The sequence below is a fragment of the Chiloscyllium punctatum genome, chromosome 25 (assembly GCF_047496795.1).
Source record: "Chiloscyllium punctatum isolate Juve2018m chromosome 25, sChiPun1.3, whole genome shotgun sequence".
Classification (NCBI taxonomy): Eukaryota; Metazoa; Chordata; class Chondrichthyes; order Orectolobiformes; family Hemiscylliidae; genus Chiloscyllium; species Chiloscyllium punctatum.
The window spans coordinates 74,436,982-74,452,777 of NC_092763.1; the positions used below are offsets into that span (position 1 = coordinate 74,436,982).

Genomic DNA, 15,796 nt, shown 5'->3' on the forward strand with positions numbered 1-15,796 from the left:
TGCTGTCCATGACTCCCTGTACGACAAAGTATTTAAAAATTCTTTGATGGTATGAGGACCTGTTGCCAAAAAGGCATTTGTTGCCCATATCTAATTGCTCCTGGATTGAGTACCTTGCTTGGCTATTTTGGAATGCAGTTGAGAGTGTGTTGCTGGAAAAGTATAGCTGCTCAGGTAGCATCCGAGGAGCAGGAACATTAATGTTTCAGCCAGAGCCCTTCATCAGGAATCCTTCATCGGGGTCTGGCCCGAACCGTCGATTCTCCTGTTCCTTGGATGCTGCCTGACCTGCTGTGCTTTTCCAGCAACACATTCTCAACTCTGATCTCCAGCATCTGCAGACCTCACTGTCTCCGATTTTGGAATGCAGTTAAGTGCTAAACTATGTCACTGTGGAACTAGAATCACTTGTGGACCAGGTCAAGTAGAATTGGCTGATTTCCTTTACTAAAGTAGATTATTGAACCACATAGACTTCTATGACAATCTTTGATAGTTTCAGGGTGACCATGACTGAGAATGGCTTTCAATTCAGACTTTGTAACTGACTTTAAATTCCACCTTCTGTTGTGGGCAGATTTGCACTCACTGTCTCACAATATTAACCTCCATCTCTGGATTACTAGTCCAGAGATAATGCAACAATGCCTTCCTCATGTGTCCTCTCCACTAGTGTCTTTATGGCCATAGAGTTAGTTGTCTTTGAATAGAGCATGCCAATGTCCTCTCTTATCAACAATGGATGCAAACTGAGATTTCACAAATACTTTCAGCTACAGCTTAATTACTTAAAAGTTCTTAATCACCATTCTCTAGACAGTCATTGGCAATGCTATCTGAGACCTCTGCATTTGGCAGATGTCAATAAGGGCTTTTTTAGTGAAGGGCTGACGTGACTCATGTTATTCTGAAGTGAGGTTGAGGGGGAAGGATTGCTTCCTGGCCATCCTGGGTAGATTAGCCTTCCCTGTTGCCTCTTGTCCTTCTCCATATTCCATCTGCTCTGCGCGGCCTCTGCTTCACTCTTCACGCTTCAGTTCAAGAAAAGTAGCTATCTATGCAACAATGTTCAGGAGCAAATGCAGAAACCTAGAAGTCAGGACAAAGTCTTTCAGCAGCTGCCACACTGCTCCTAATGCAACAATGGCAGATAACATTCAGTACTTGCAGAATTGAAGCAGTAAATAAAAGAAATCAGCAAGTTACAAACCTGTTAAGTATTTAATGATCCCTTCAGAAAGGGAGATTTTTTTCTTCCTGCTGAGCACATGCTACTGTATGAGGTTAAAGGATGATGTGGATCTGCCGCTGTTGGTCTGGGTTAGGCAAGATCAAAAATTGCACAACGCCAGGATATAGTTCAAATAATAGCGTTCAGAGCCTCTCTCCTTCCTCAGGTGTGAGTGAGAGAGGGAGACTTTAGACACAGAATTTATATGTAAAAGATCAATATATATAAACTGATGCGAACAAGCTGAGGTTAAGGGAGGTTGCTCACTGAAGAACTGAGGTTTAAAATAGAAGAATTGATGTCAAATCAGCAGATATGTCCAGCGAATACGTATGAACATGCGAGATAGGAGCAGAAATAGATCAGTCCGCCTCTCAAGCCTGCTCTGCCCTCAATGAGATCAAGATTGATCTATTGTTGTTTTGAATTTCATATTCCCATTTCCCCAAATTACCTTGATTCTCCTGCCCAACATGAATCCATCCATAAGTATCTGAAAAGTGTTCAAACACTCCATGTCCACCATCATCTGGGGTTGAGAGTTCCAAAGTTCCAAATAAATCCTATCCCTCAGAATTCTTTCCAAAACCTTGCTGACCACAGATGTAAGACCGACTGGTCTGTAATTGCCAGGGATTTCCCTATTAACTTTCTTGAAAAGAGGAACAACATTCGCCTCCTTCCAATCCTTCAGTCTGACTCCTGTGGTGAGTGAGGAAGCAAAGATCTTCACCAGTGGCTTAGCAACCACCTTTCTCACTTCCCAGAGCAACCTCGGATAAATCTGGTCTGGCCCTGGGGGCTTATCAATCTTAAAGTTCGCCAAAATTTCCAACACATCAACTTCATCAATCTTGATCTGTTTAAGCTTGTATCCAAGCTCCTCAAAGTTCTCATTCACAACAAGGTCCCTTTCTTTAGTGAAAACTGAGGCAAAAAAACTCATTTAGGGCTTCCCCTATCTGCTCAGACTCCACGCACAAGTTCCCTCCACTATCCCTGATCGGCCCTACCTTCTCCCTGATCATCCTCTTATTCTTCACATATGAGTAAAATGCCTTTGGGTTCTCCCTATCCTTCTTGCCAAGCCTTTCATGTGCCCTCTTCTGGTTCTCCTCAATCCATTTCTGAGCTCCTTTCTAGCAAGCCTGTAATCATCTAAAGCAGTGCTAGATCTTGGCTTCCTCCACCTTACATAAGCTGCCTTCTTCCTTTCGATGAGACTCTCCTCTGTTCTTGTCATCCAAGGTTCCTTAATCTTACCCCTTCTTACCTGTCTCAGAGGAACAAATTCATGCATCACTCGCAACTGCTCTTTAAATAGTCTCCACATGTCTGCTGTGCCCTTTCTGTAGAACAATTGCTCCCAGTCTGTACTTTCCAACTCCTGTCTGATAGCGTCATAATTTGCTTTTCCCCAATTGAATGTCTTCCCTTGGTGATTGCTCCTTTCCCTCTCTAGGCTATGGTAAATGTGAGGCAGTTGTGGTCACTGTCACCAAAGTGTTCTCCCACCACGAGATCTGACACCTGTCCTGGCTCATTGCTGAGCACCAAGTCGCTAACTTTAAACCAGTGTCTCCTATACATGGATAATTCACACAATTAAACATCATGTCCAGACCACGCAGGACTTTATATGCTTCAAGTCACCCTTCTTTTTCTTAAACTCAGAGCCCAGCCTGACCAACCTGTCTTCTTAAGACAATCCTACGCACTGGAATACCTTCGCCAATTCTGGCAAGCAATGTGATTTGTCCAGCAAATGTGTGTGTAGCTGCTGAGGGCACAACTTCAGGGCACTCAGTGCCTCCTGTGAATGAGTGCAAATAAACCCAGACTATTCATTCCCAACCAAATTTTGGCTTGTGGGGTAATCATGAAACTGTCACTTCATCTGGGACAACCAAAACAGAATTCATTAAATGCACGAGTTTTGTTCTTCCCTTTCAATCATCCAGAACTAACATCCTGTACTTTGGGATTATTATTTTACAGGGAATGCCTTGCAACAATTCCCGCTTTAAATAACTTATTTAATTGCAGCATGTTGTTTGCATTGCTACCCCTTCAGGGAGCGACCACTGTGCAGTTCTTGGTGCAAGTTAATTTTAATTGTTTTAACGTCTTTGTGATTCTGCCAACCTGCATTAATCCATTTCAGTTCACATAAAGAAACTGTAATGAATAAAAGGGTGGCAAACTCGAAGAGGGAAATTACTGTGAATTTTAAGCAAACTGTGCATGCAGCATAATTTCATTTCTTTGTTTATTGAGAATCATAGTTTTTTGGATCACCTTCTAATAACCTTCATATTACTCCAAGGCAAAAGGCAATTTTACTTTCATGAGGACTTTTTTTTATTATTATCTTTCTTCTGAGTCTAATTTAATTTTTCTTTTTCTTTAGAAGAATGTGGATCTAAAGTGACAAATGAAGAGGAAGCCAGCCATCCATCTTTACTGGACAGCTGGTGATTTAGAATGCAAATAGAAACTATCATTCTTGTCAAACCAGTGCCAAAACACAAATGCACTGCCCACAGTTAATTAATATTTGGAAAGCAATCAACCCACTGTTACTGAGTCAACGCTTCCTTTAGTTCTGTGGTGATTAGGATTTGCAGTAAATTAATTTGCCCTCCCATTCAAAAAATCTCAAATTCAAAGTCTGGTTATCTGACCTATTGAAAGCACTTTTAGTAGGTAGTCATTCAAAAATGCTGTTAGCCTCAGACATTTATCGTTGAAAGGCAACCGCTTTGAAAAAATAAAAGAAAATTAAATATCATACACCATTCTTATTGGAAGGCCAAGCCCCAAAGTTACAATGCACATAAGAAAGTTGTTTCAAAAATCTTTATCTCAAATAAAGCTGGTGTCATGATAAATGGCCCTGTGTTTGGTTGTGACTTCTGAAGGAAATTGTACAACACTGGGTAATGAATTAAGTCAATTCCAAGGCTTCTGGCAACACAAATACCAACAGGAAATGTTGTTCCTTTATTTAAAACTGTGCCCTGGAAACATGCTTTTTTAAATATGGCCTTGCTTCAGGTACTGGATCTCATGAAACGATCGTGTAACCTTTCATAGCAAAATCAATCAGTGATCATTTTGGTTTATATATCAACTATATGGCAGCATTAGCTGTCTTGAAAAATAAAAATTGTGTTGTGACCTCTATGCTGTTCAGTTTAGCACATTTATAATTTTCCAATATATTAATGCACTTGAAACTTGTAATCATTTAATTGTCTTGTTTCAATTTTCCAGCAGGAAAACATTTTCTACCACATTATTATAAATACTCCCAACGTTCTACACAATTCCGTTCTCATTCCAACTTTCTTCCTTCCAAATGTACTGAGCTGTGTTGTTCAATGAATGGCCTATTCTTGGTCATTCTATATCAGGAAGCTGGGCAAGAGTTAAACTGCGAGAATGCAGAGTCAAGAATTCTAGTCCCTCAGTGTTCATTCTTGAGGAATGATCTAATGTATGCATTTAAGACATCAAAGGATTAATTAGAATAGGGAGAAACTAATTCCTGTGGTTGAAGAATCCAAAACAAACAAATGGAATTGTAAACATAGAACTAGTCCATTCAAGGGAGGAAATCAGCAATCACGTTTTCACACAAAAGATAGGATTTGATTTGATTTCATTAAAACAAATTGCTGGAAAATCTCAGTAGGTCTGCCAGCACCTGAAAGAGAAAACAGAGTTATTGTTTCAGGTTGAGTGACCACACCTCAGAATCGGTTCTGAGGAAGGGTCACTCAACCCCAAAACATTAACTCTGACTTCTCTCGACAGCTACTGCCAGACCTGTTGAACTTTTCCAGCAATTTCTGTTCTTTTTGTTTCTGATTTACAGCATCCTCAGTTCTTTCAGTTTTTATTTGATTTGATTTGATTTATTATTGCTAAATGTACCTAAGTATAATGAAACGTTTTGTTTAGCATGCAATACAATGATTGAATAGAGCGAGGAATTCAATGTTACAGCTGCAAAGAAGGTGCATGAGAAGCAAGATCAAGATTTGAAACTTGAGAGGTCCAGGAAAAGTTTGGAATTGCTCATCCATAAAGTAATGAAATTTGTCAGGGGTTGGTGGGGAAGAGGTCAATTGTAAATGCAAGAATTAGGAATGTTAGTTTTTTTTGACAGGGAAAAATATTATCAGCTTTGCAATGAAAGCAGATGAATGGATTTAAGATACACAATCAGCTATAAACTAATGAAATTGTCGAACAGGCTCAAGGGGCTGAATGGACTCCTCCTGTTCTTATGTTTCTATCACCATGAAGTTTAAGTCCTTCCTTATTTGATCTTGATCTACTTTTTAGTCAAGGCCATAAAAGCAGGATTTGATTATTTGACTTGGAATGTGCAGGTGAAGAGTGGTAACGGTTTTTCTCTTTCATAACCCAGTTTTGGTCAGTTGCAACACTTTTTTTCCAAATTTGTTTTAAGCGCATGTCTCTTGTATTTGTCAGACTGCTGTTTGTTTCAAGTACATCAACTCTAGGTCCTGACAAAACCTGACTGTACTACATAAAAGATCAGTGAGTCCTGCATTGATCTGCCAAAATTGCTCACCATTCCAGCATCATGCTGTGATTTGTTTTTAGACTTTGTAGCAATTTGACACAATCAAGTGTCTTCCATGTCCATTTCATAGGGCAGTTTAGAGTTGATCACATTGCTGTGTATCAGGATTCACATGTAGGCCAGACAAGGTAAGGATGGCAGATTTCCTTCCCTAGTGAAACAGATGGTTACCATTAGATTCCTTTTCAATTCCAAATATTATTGGATTCAAATTTCACCAGCTACCAATTTAAGACTGACTTGTGGATGAATTTCTTCTCTCTGAGGGTGGAGAGTCTTTGGAACCTCTTGCCACAGAAAGCTGTGGGGACAGAGTCCTCGTGTATATTTAAACTGAAGATGAATAGATTCTTGATTAGTAAGGAAAATTGAGGATTATGGGGGGGAATGGCATGAAAGTGGACATGAAGAGTGTCAGATCAGCTATTGACTGGTGGAGCAGGCTCAAGGAGCAGAATAACTCCTGTTCGTATTTCTTATAATCTTATTCTGTCTCAGCTCATCTGCTCCTGAAATATGACAATTATGACTTTGTTGCTTCTAAAACTAGACTCAACCCCTGGCTGGTTTACCATGTTTTACCCTCAATAAATGGGAGGTAGTATAAAACTCTACTGCTTGTATCTTAATACTCCTCTCCTCCCCCCAACTCTGTCATCTCCTCCAGTTCCACACCCTCCAAGATATCTGCACCCCTTTAACTCTAGCCTCTAGTGCATCCCATTTTAATTATTCCACAATTGGTGCCCATCCTTTCAGCTTCCAAGGCTCCAAGTTCTGGAATTCTCTTACTATACTTTTCATCCTCCCTAACTCATTTTCACTCTTTCAGAGAGTAATCAGTCTGTGGTATTCTTCACCTCAAAGGGCTGTTGAGGCTGGGTTGTTCTGTATACTCAAGGCTGAGATAGACAGATTTTTAATCAGGAAGGAAATCAAGGGTTATATGAAAAAATGGCAGGAAAGTGGAGTTGAGGGTTACCAGATGAGGCATGATCTTATTGAATGGTGAAGCAGATTTGATGGACCAAATGGCCTAATTGTGCTCCTATATCTTAAGAGTCTCACAACAAATTGTACAACCCAATCCCATCCATCACTTAACCTAATATCTTATGTGACTTGGTACATTTATGTTTAATAATGTTTCTGTGAATGCTTGGGACACCTTATTTATTAAAGGGACAATGCAAATATAATTATTTTATAATAAATAATAATGAATAATTATATAAATAATTATAATAAATATTATTTTATAATAAATAATAATTAATAATTATTATTTATTAAAGGGACAATGTAAAAATAAGTTGTTTTTGATAAAATTCCCTTCATTCAGCTATTCCATCCTCCCATCTTGTAGTGCTTCCTCTTTTTAAAGATCATTGGATAAACACCTTGAATGGGATAGAACACATTGATGTAACTTCTTATTGTTATCAACTACACACTGGAGGGATAAACTTTCCTTACTCTGCCACTTGAAATAATGTAGCAATGTCAGTGTGTCCTACCCAAGCTAATACCAGTTCATGAGATTTTTAAACCTGAAAAATGTGAAACGTAAGGATTCAAGAATTGGGCAAAACCTAAACATAGAAATGGAAGAAAGACTTATGGAATCAAGGCATCCTTTCCAGAAGTATTAACAGTCTTGGGTCATGAGATATGTAAGACTGAATATTTATATACTTCACTCAGTCTGTTATCCAAACATTAAGATAACTATGACAATTGTAATAAATTTTCCTGATGATTTTATAATCAGCCACAGTTTAAAGAATTGTACGTTTCCCTGTCAAGTTGTATGTGGGTGATCACTTGCAGTCCTGCTCCTTTTTACAAAAGCAACTGGTATTAGCCAATTTTTATTTAAAGGTGAAGTCTATCTCTTGTTATGCAATTTACTGCCTGTATCAATTCTGGGCTCATTCTAATTTTGATTAATGTCTGACTTCAGAAAAAAAGCAATATACCCAAGAAAAGCAAAAATATTGTGGATAGCAGGAATCTGAAATAGAAACTGAAAAAGCTGGAGGCACCCCACAGGTCAGGCATGGAGAGAAGTAAAAAGTTAACAGCTCGAGGCAAGTGACCTTTCATCGTTGTCGTGTTCCCTAGCCCATGAAAATTCAGCTCAAATGTAATGCGTATGAAGGGTAATGGAAGCAAATCAAATTGTAATTTTCAAAAGAAAATAGGATATATGTTTGAAAAAGGGGAATAACTCTTTTAAAAGAGCAAACACAGGCAGGATAGCCTCCTCAAGTGCTGTGAATTTTCATGATTCTATTGAGCACCCTCGTTCTCTATTCTATTATTTTAATCAATAAACTGCAGTGTTAAAGTTCTGGTTGTGAATGGAATTAATTTTATTGATATAAGACATAGAAATACCATGTTACAAAGAGGTGATATTTGGTGTCCATGTTGCAGAAGGTTAAACTTGCAGCAAAATGCATTGTTTCTTAGTTCTTCGATCAGAATATTTCTGGGTTCTTAGGACCCAGCGTAGAATACTGGGATATGCCTTTTTGTGCAACACAGGGTGGATATTGAATCAATGTGTTGCAATATTAATGTGATTGTTGCAAGGTATGAGATAAAACTTAGCAGCAGGAAGACACTGACCCATCGTCATGGGAGATTCCCAGTAGCAGAACTACGGATTGGTTGCTAAATGGAAACGCCCTTCAGGAGTGAAGGACTTTTGCCCGAAATGTCGATTTTCCTGCTCCTCAGATGCTGTGCTTTTCCAGCACCACTCTAATCTTGACTATCCTCCAGCATCTGCAGTACCTACTTCTGCCTGCTAAATGGATACAGGCAGCCAATTTGAACCTTAGAAGTTTCTCTTGGGAGTACTTTTCCCCTGACAAAATGTTGAGACACCACCAATGTCACGGAGACTGCCTTTCTGTGACAGTCAGGAGCAACCTACTGGAGCTTCAGCTTCCATAAAAACAGCTAACTTCCCTCTAAGCTACTCACCTTTCTGACTTGGAAACATTTTGCCATTACTTCAGTGTCCCGAGGTCAAAATCCTGGAATTCCCTCCTAAGGGGATTGTGGGTCTACTTACAGCATGTGGAATGGAGCAGTTCACAGAGGCAGCTCACCACCATGACCTTCTCAAGGGCATCCAGGGATGGGTAATAAGTTGGTCAGCCAGCCATTCCAGTGAATTAGTACAGAAAATGTAGGGGCGGGGTAGTTCCATATGGCCTTTGAGCCTGCTATGCTATTCAATTTGGTGTGACTTCACTTTCCAGCCTGCTTCCCAGATCTTTCATTTCCCTAAGATGCGCAAACTCTATCCCAGCCTTAAATGTATTCATCAATGGATCATCCAGTACTGTCTGGGGTCGGGAATTCTATAGACTTTCAAAACTTTGAGCACTTCTCATCTCGGTCTGAAACAACTGCTCTGTTACCCTGAGAGAGTCCTCCCATATTTTCATTTTCCTACTTATTGAAAACTTCCTCTCAGCACTCTGCTGAAACAATCTCTTATGGTTCAGTGGGATCACCTCTCACTCTTCGGAATGCCAGTGGATAGACGCTCAAAAGAAAGGGTGATAGGCAGGCCAGGCCAACTCTGGAGTCCCAGTAGGCTTTCTAGATGCTTCAAGATTGACATTTTTAAACTTACTTCTCCATCCGTGCTGCCTTCATTTCTCTCTCTCTCTCTCTCTCTCTCTCTCTCTCTCTCTCTTTCGCTCAGTGTAGACACCAAAGTTTGAAAGTTCTTGATGCTTCAAATTTCCACATCTCTACTTTGTCTGGATTTGTAAGCCTTGAGGCTATCAAATGCAAGTCCTTATTTGGGAAAATTACTGAGCAAGTCTTGGTCACTCCTAGCAAATTTAGGCTCTCTGAGCGTGCTCAAGCCCTTGTGAAAATACTGTCCAATAAAGCATGATGCAATGTTGCAACTTCTGAAATTGGAACTCTGAGACGATGACAATGGCTAGCATCGAGAGAATTAAGTCACTTCCTTTCAGCCATGCCCAAAGGATGTATCCTCCCTGTCACTCAGGAATGCAAGTAATTATTTTATTTCATTAAATTGGTTATATCTGTTATTAACAAGGCAGAGTGAACGTGTCTTCTCTTCCTCGCCCATTCACTGGGATAGAGTACTTGCATGGGGAAGGGATTTCAATGGAAAGTGTTCAAACCAAATTATTGACACAGGAGTGGCAAAATTATTGTTGCACGCAAAAGTGTCAACTGGAATTTCCTTGCATTGCACTGAGATTTCAACCAGTTTTTGCATCATTATTGTCAGCAGGTATTTACACTAAAAATGAAATGGGTGCAAAGCCAATGGAAAACACCAAAAGCATTCAGGGTGACAGAAAACCTGAATGTGAGCTGTTTCACTCCCTCTTTGTCTGGTCTCATGAGTTGGAAGTCATGAAAACATCACTTTATGTACATTAATCACAGAAACAGCATGCAGACACCCGGTCTCAATGTGGACTCAGACTCCCGACTTCAGCACGGACCTGGACTCCCACCCTGAGTGCTGACTGGGACTCCCAGCCTCAGCGTGGTCCCAGACTCCCGCCCTCAGCATGGACTCGGGCTCCCGGCCTCAGCATGGAATTGGACTCCCGCCCTCAGCACGGAACTGGACCCCAGGCCTCAGTGTGGACCCGGGCTCCCGGCCTCAGTGTGGACCTGGACTCCCAGCCTCAGTGTGGACCCGGACTCCCAGCCTCAGTGTGGACCCGGACTCCCGGCCTCAGTGTGGACCTGGACTCCCGGCCTCAGTGTGGACCCAGACTGCCAGCCTCAGTGTGGACCCAGACTGCCAGCCTCAGTGTGGACCCAGACTGCCAGCCTCAGTGTGGACCCAGACTCCCAGCCTCAGTGTGGACCCGGACTCCCAGCCTCAGTGTGGACCCGGACTCCCAGCCTCAGTGTGGACCTGGACTCCCGGCCTCAGTATGGACCCAGACTGCCAGCCTCAGTGTGGACCTGGACTCCCGGCCTCAGCACGGACCCAGACTGCCAGCCTCTTCTTATAACTCAAATCCTCCATACTCGGCAATATCCTGGTAAATCTCTCCTAAACCCTCCCCAGCTTAACAATTTCCTTCCAAAAAATAGTGACAAGAACTGGATACATTACTCCAAAAGAGGCTTCACCAATATCCCGTACAACCTCAACATAACATCCCAACTCCTATACTTAAAGGTCTGAGCAATGAAGGCAAGCATGCTAAATGTCTTCTTAACCACCCTGTCTACCTGTGACGCAAACTTGAAAGAATTATGTACCCGAATCGCTAAGTCTCTCTGTTTTACACTGTATATGTCCTGCCCTTGTTTGTTTTACCAAAATGCAATATCACACATTTATCCAAATTAAAGAAAGTTTCAAGTTCATGTCAATTTGTTTAGAAACATTTAGAAATGGAAATTTAAATGGTATGAGATTTTACAAGGTAAAAGCTTAATTCCTGAAAATGGGCCGATGAGATCAAGCAGACTTGATGCACTCAATCAAGTAAAGTTCCTCCCGTTTCTATTTTAGCTGGTAACCCCAGTCAAAAGACAACGATGGTTTGACCAGACAAATCCACTTGAAATCTGTGCACTGATGTTTCAGTATTTCAGGCACACATCCTTCCTATTCACTCATTCCCTCAATTTCCCATCGCATGCTACCATATGTCATCTGCTTTTACCAGCCATCCACAACCTTCGGACTTGGTGATCAAACTTCCAGGCCTATACTGTAACCTCCAGAAATTAATGATTGCTTCCTGGGTAGAAGGTTCACTCGGATGATCCCTGGTATGGAGTGATCATCTTATGAGCAAAGGTTAAACAGGTTTGGACTTTACTCACTAGGGTTTAGAAGAATGGTAGGTGATCTCATTGAAATACAGTCATTTCTTCCACAACACAACAGTTGGGTTCCTGTTCAGTCCCATGCTATACAAAAATTGCTCAACACAAATAACACTTAAAGTGCAGGCGATGTAATCGTGCTGTAGCCAACCCCCGTTTTACAGTTCACATTTTACAAACTGACTGTATTGAAGTTTTAAGGGCCTTGACAGGATAAATGCTGAGAGGAATCCATTGAAAAGCCTAGTTCCAGAGAGCATAGTCTCAGAATACAGGGACACTGATTGAAGACTGAGGTGAGTAGGTTTTTCTTCTCTCAGAGGGTTGAATGTTTCTGGAACTCACCTACCACAGAGAGCTGTGGGGGCAGAGTCCTTGTGTACATATAAGACTGAGATAGTTAGATTGGAGCATCAAGGATTATGGAGCAGGAAAACAGACATGAGGAATGTCAAATTGGCCATTATCCTATTGACTGGTGGAGCTGGATCGGGTGGAGGTGGGGAGGGGGTGGGTCGTGGATAGCCTGGCCCTCCTCCTATTTTCATGGTCCTGTGGTTACAGATATGAGCAATACACAAGAACAAAATTAAAGTGCATTAAAAGTAATTGTTTGCTTTATTTTCATTCTCTTTGAAATCGCTTATTTACAAGTAATGGAAGTCTTATAGATGGCAGATCAGACAGAGTCCAGAGGCTGTGTGGTAAAATACATCCAGCCTGAACTGGAACCTTACTCCTGAGTGCTCCATTCGACATGATTGCATCCCTTTGTGTGATGCTTGAACTACCTGTACATCTCAGTTTCTTTAAGCTATAACCTTGCCTTGACAACAAATCACAACTATGAATCACATGTGGATGTATCAAACTTTTAATTTCACCTGTTTTTCAGAACAAGGACATACAGCCAAAATAATGATGGAGAAAATAAATTCTGAGCAACTCAATTCGGCAACTGTCTGGAAGGCTCTGTGTGCTTGCTATCCCCAGCTTTGAGGGAGACTCTGGGATGTTACACATGGTGGATGTCAAGAAGGCTTCAAAGATAAGGATGTCAAAAAGAGAAATGCTTTGTAAACTGCTCACTGATCACCCAAGAGTTATCTACAAAAAACGAATGTGACGGGAGAAAAGGCAACAGTATGGATGAGAGACATGTTTGCAGTTTTGCCTTTTAAATATCCACATGAACCTGTGGATATTTTGAACAGGTTCAAAACCTGTTTCAGTCTGAGTCTGTAAGCTAGTATGTGAAGGTACGTGCTAAAGGGTCACAGCCAGAAAATCCTTAGCTATTCCTACACTGCAGGTAAAAGAAAAGTCAGTCTCTCTCTCTTTGATGCAAGTCAGAAAGTAAGAAAAATTGCAGTCAAAGAAAACAGGACAAAGGTCTTTGTGCTGACCTGTTAAGGCAAGCATTGCAAAATCGATTGTTTATTGATCAATGTTAGTACTACCAGTGTCACACATCATAATTGCCATAACATCCTCTCATCTAATCAACCCCATCGCCCCGTGGCCCAACATTTCAACTTCCCTTCCCACTCTGCCAAGGGCATGCAGGTCCTGGGCCTCCACCACCACTCCATTACCACCCGCACATGGAGGAAGAACGCCTCATCTTCCACCTCAGAACACTTTAATCCCAGGGCATCAATGTAGACTTGACCAGTTTCCTCATTTCCTCTTCCCCCCCCACCCTACCCCAGTTCCAACCTTCCAGCTGAGCACCATCCTCATAACCTGTCTTGCCTGCCAATCTTCCTTTCCACCTATCTGTTCCACCCTCCTCTCTGACCTATCACCTTCATCCCCACTCCATCCACCTATTGTATGCTTGGTTACCTTCTCCCCAGCCCCACCCCCCCGTTTATCTCTCCACCCCAAAGGCTCCCTGCCTTCATTCCTGATGAAGGACTTTTGCCCGAAGGACTTTTGTCATTTTTCCTGCTCTTCGGATGCCACCAGACCTACTGTGCTTTTCCAGCACCACTCTAATCTAAACTCTGATTTCCAGCATCTGCAATCCTCACTTTTACCTTCACAGAATTCAAGAATAACCAGTGAATCTTTTATCTTTTCAACTCACCTCCCGTTGATAACCTGAGCGCCTCTTTGCAGCGTCCTCATTTCTTCTCCTGTTAATTACTAATAAACCTTTTCTTTAATTAACAAGTTAAGGTTTGTCAAATTGGCACTTTTTGAACCACAAATTAATATTGTTGAGGAAAAGTCATCCACAAAGGAAGGGATCCATTGTGAATTAACTTTATTACAACCAACCAAAGAGGCAGGTGAATAAAGAAGGGGACATAGTCTAGCCTTCCTCCACCATTTTGGGTATCTTGCTTGGAACCAAACTAAAGTGGGAGCGTCATTCAGGGCTGGTCATAACAATCCCATCCCCCATTGATTTTGATTATTACAACAATTGTAGGAGTCGATTTATTGAGGCTCAGCTTTTCTGTTTCTTTAATTGTCAGAATAACGTGATAGCTAATTGATATTCCTTGGGCGATCAGTCTTAAGAGTGAATAGCTCCAGGCTTTATCCTTTCTTCACAGCTCAGGGGTTGTTAATCTGACTGCCTCTTTCTACACTACTGGTCATATTCCCTGTCCTTCCTCGATTAAAGCTATGGCTGGACCAGTGTCTTAGAGTTACTTGTGCATGGTTAATTTGAAAATTCACCAGCTGAACAATTGGATCAAAGAAATTCACCTATTGTAAGTGTAAGAGGTGGCTCAGTGGGTTGCACTTTCTCATTTGAGAAAGATGTTGTAAACTCAGGTCCAACAAACATCTGCACAAGCTCCAGTGCAGTCCTCCAGGAATGCTGAACTATTGGAGGTGCCATTTTTTGGGTGAGATGCTAAGTATCATCCGTAACCCCCCCCCCCGCTTAAGGAAATGATCTTGTGCCACTTTTATGAGGAAAGGCAATAGAGTTAATCCTATTGTCCCTATTATCCTCCAACCAGCAACTCTTAAACTGGCCATTTCTCACATTGCTGTTTGAGGGAGGTGGTCAAGTGCAAATTAATGATGTGTTTACTACATTATGACAATGACGCTTCAAAGGTTCTTCATACACAGTGAGTCATCTGGAATGACATGAAAGGTACTTTGTTTTTAATTGATTCATTGCTCGGCCAGCACCTCGTGCCCATCCCTAGAGTAGTCAAGAGTCAGCCGCATTGACTGTAGTTTCATTCCCAAAAGACATCAGTGGAACACATGAATTTTTTCCGACAATGGACAACAGTCATCATTAGACTCTTAATTCCAGATCATTGTGGAATTCAAATTCTACCATCTGCTCTGGTGGGATTTGAACACAGGTGCCCAAAACATTGCCTGGGTCTCGAGATCAACAGTCCAGCGATAATACTACTAGGCCTTTGCCTCCCTGTCCAGGCTTGATACCACCCAAGACAGAGCAGCCTGCTTGACTAGCACTGCATCCACTCCTTCACCACCAGCAGTACTAGCTACAAGATGTATTACAGAAAATTAACAAGGTCCTTGGACAGCACCTTCCAAATCTACAACCACTTCTCTCTCGAAAGACAAGACAGCAGGTTCGTGGGAGCATCATTACCTGCATTAGTGCACCACATGAGATTCTTCCAACAATTGACCACAGTCATCATTAGACTCCGAATTCCAGATTATTATCGAATTCAAATCCCACCATTAGCCACAGCAGGATTCGAGCCTAGGTTCCCAGTACATTAATCAGGTTACTGGGTTAACAGTCTAGCGATAACACCACTTGGCCATTTGCCTCCCCTTGTAAACATGGTTCTTTTTAATACCTTGAAATCAATTTACAGATCATTAATAACGAGAATTATTTAAATTTATTTGAATAAGTGAAACAATTATTTAAGCAAAATGTGGGTATTAATAATAAGATTTCACAGCTTCACTTCAGATTTTGGCCATTTCTCACCATTGATTTGCATTATTCATAATAATCAGCTGGTAGAATCGGGAACCAGCTGCAGAATTTTCGTGGAAAATTACTGGTTGGAAGCAAGCCACAGTGAACAGACCATAAACTACTTACATAC

At 41.3% G+C, this 15,796-nt stretch overlaps 1 protein-coding gene across 2 annotated transcripts in view; it reads right to left on the reverse strand.

Moving 5' to 3' along the window:
- Window positions 1–15,796, reverse strand: part of il1rapl2 (interleukin 1 receptor accessory protein-like 2) — a 1,030,579-nt gene that overhangs the window by 300,215 nt on the left and 714,568 nt on the right. The window lies entirely within an intron of this gene.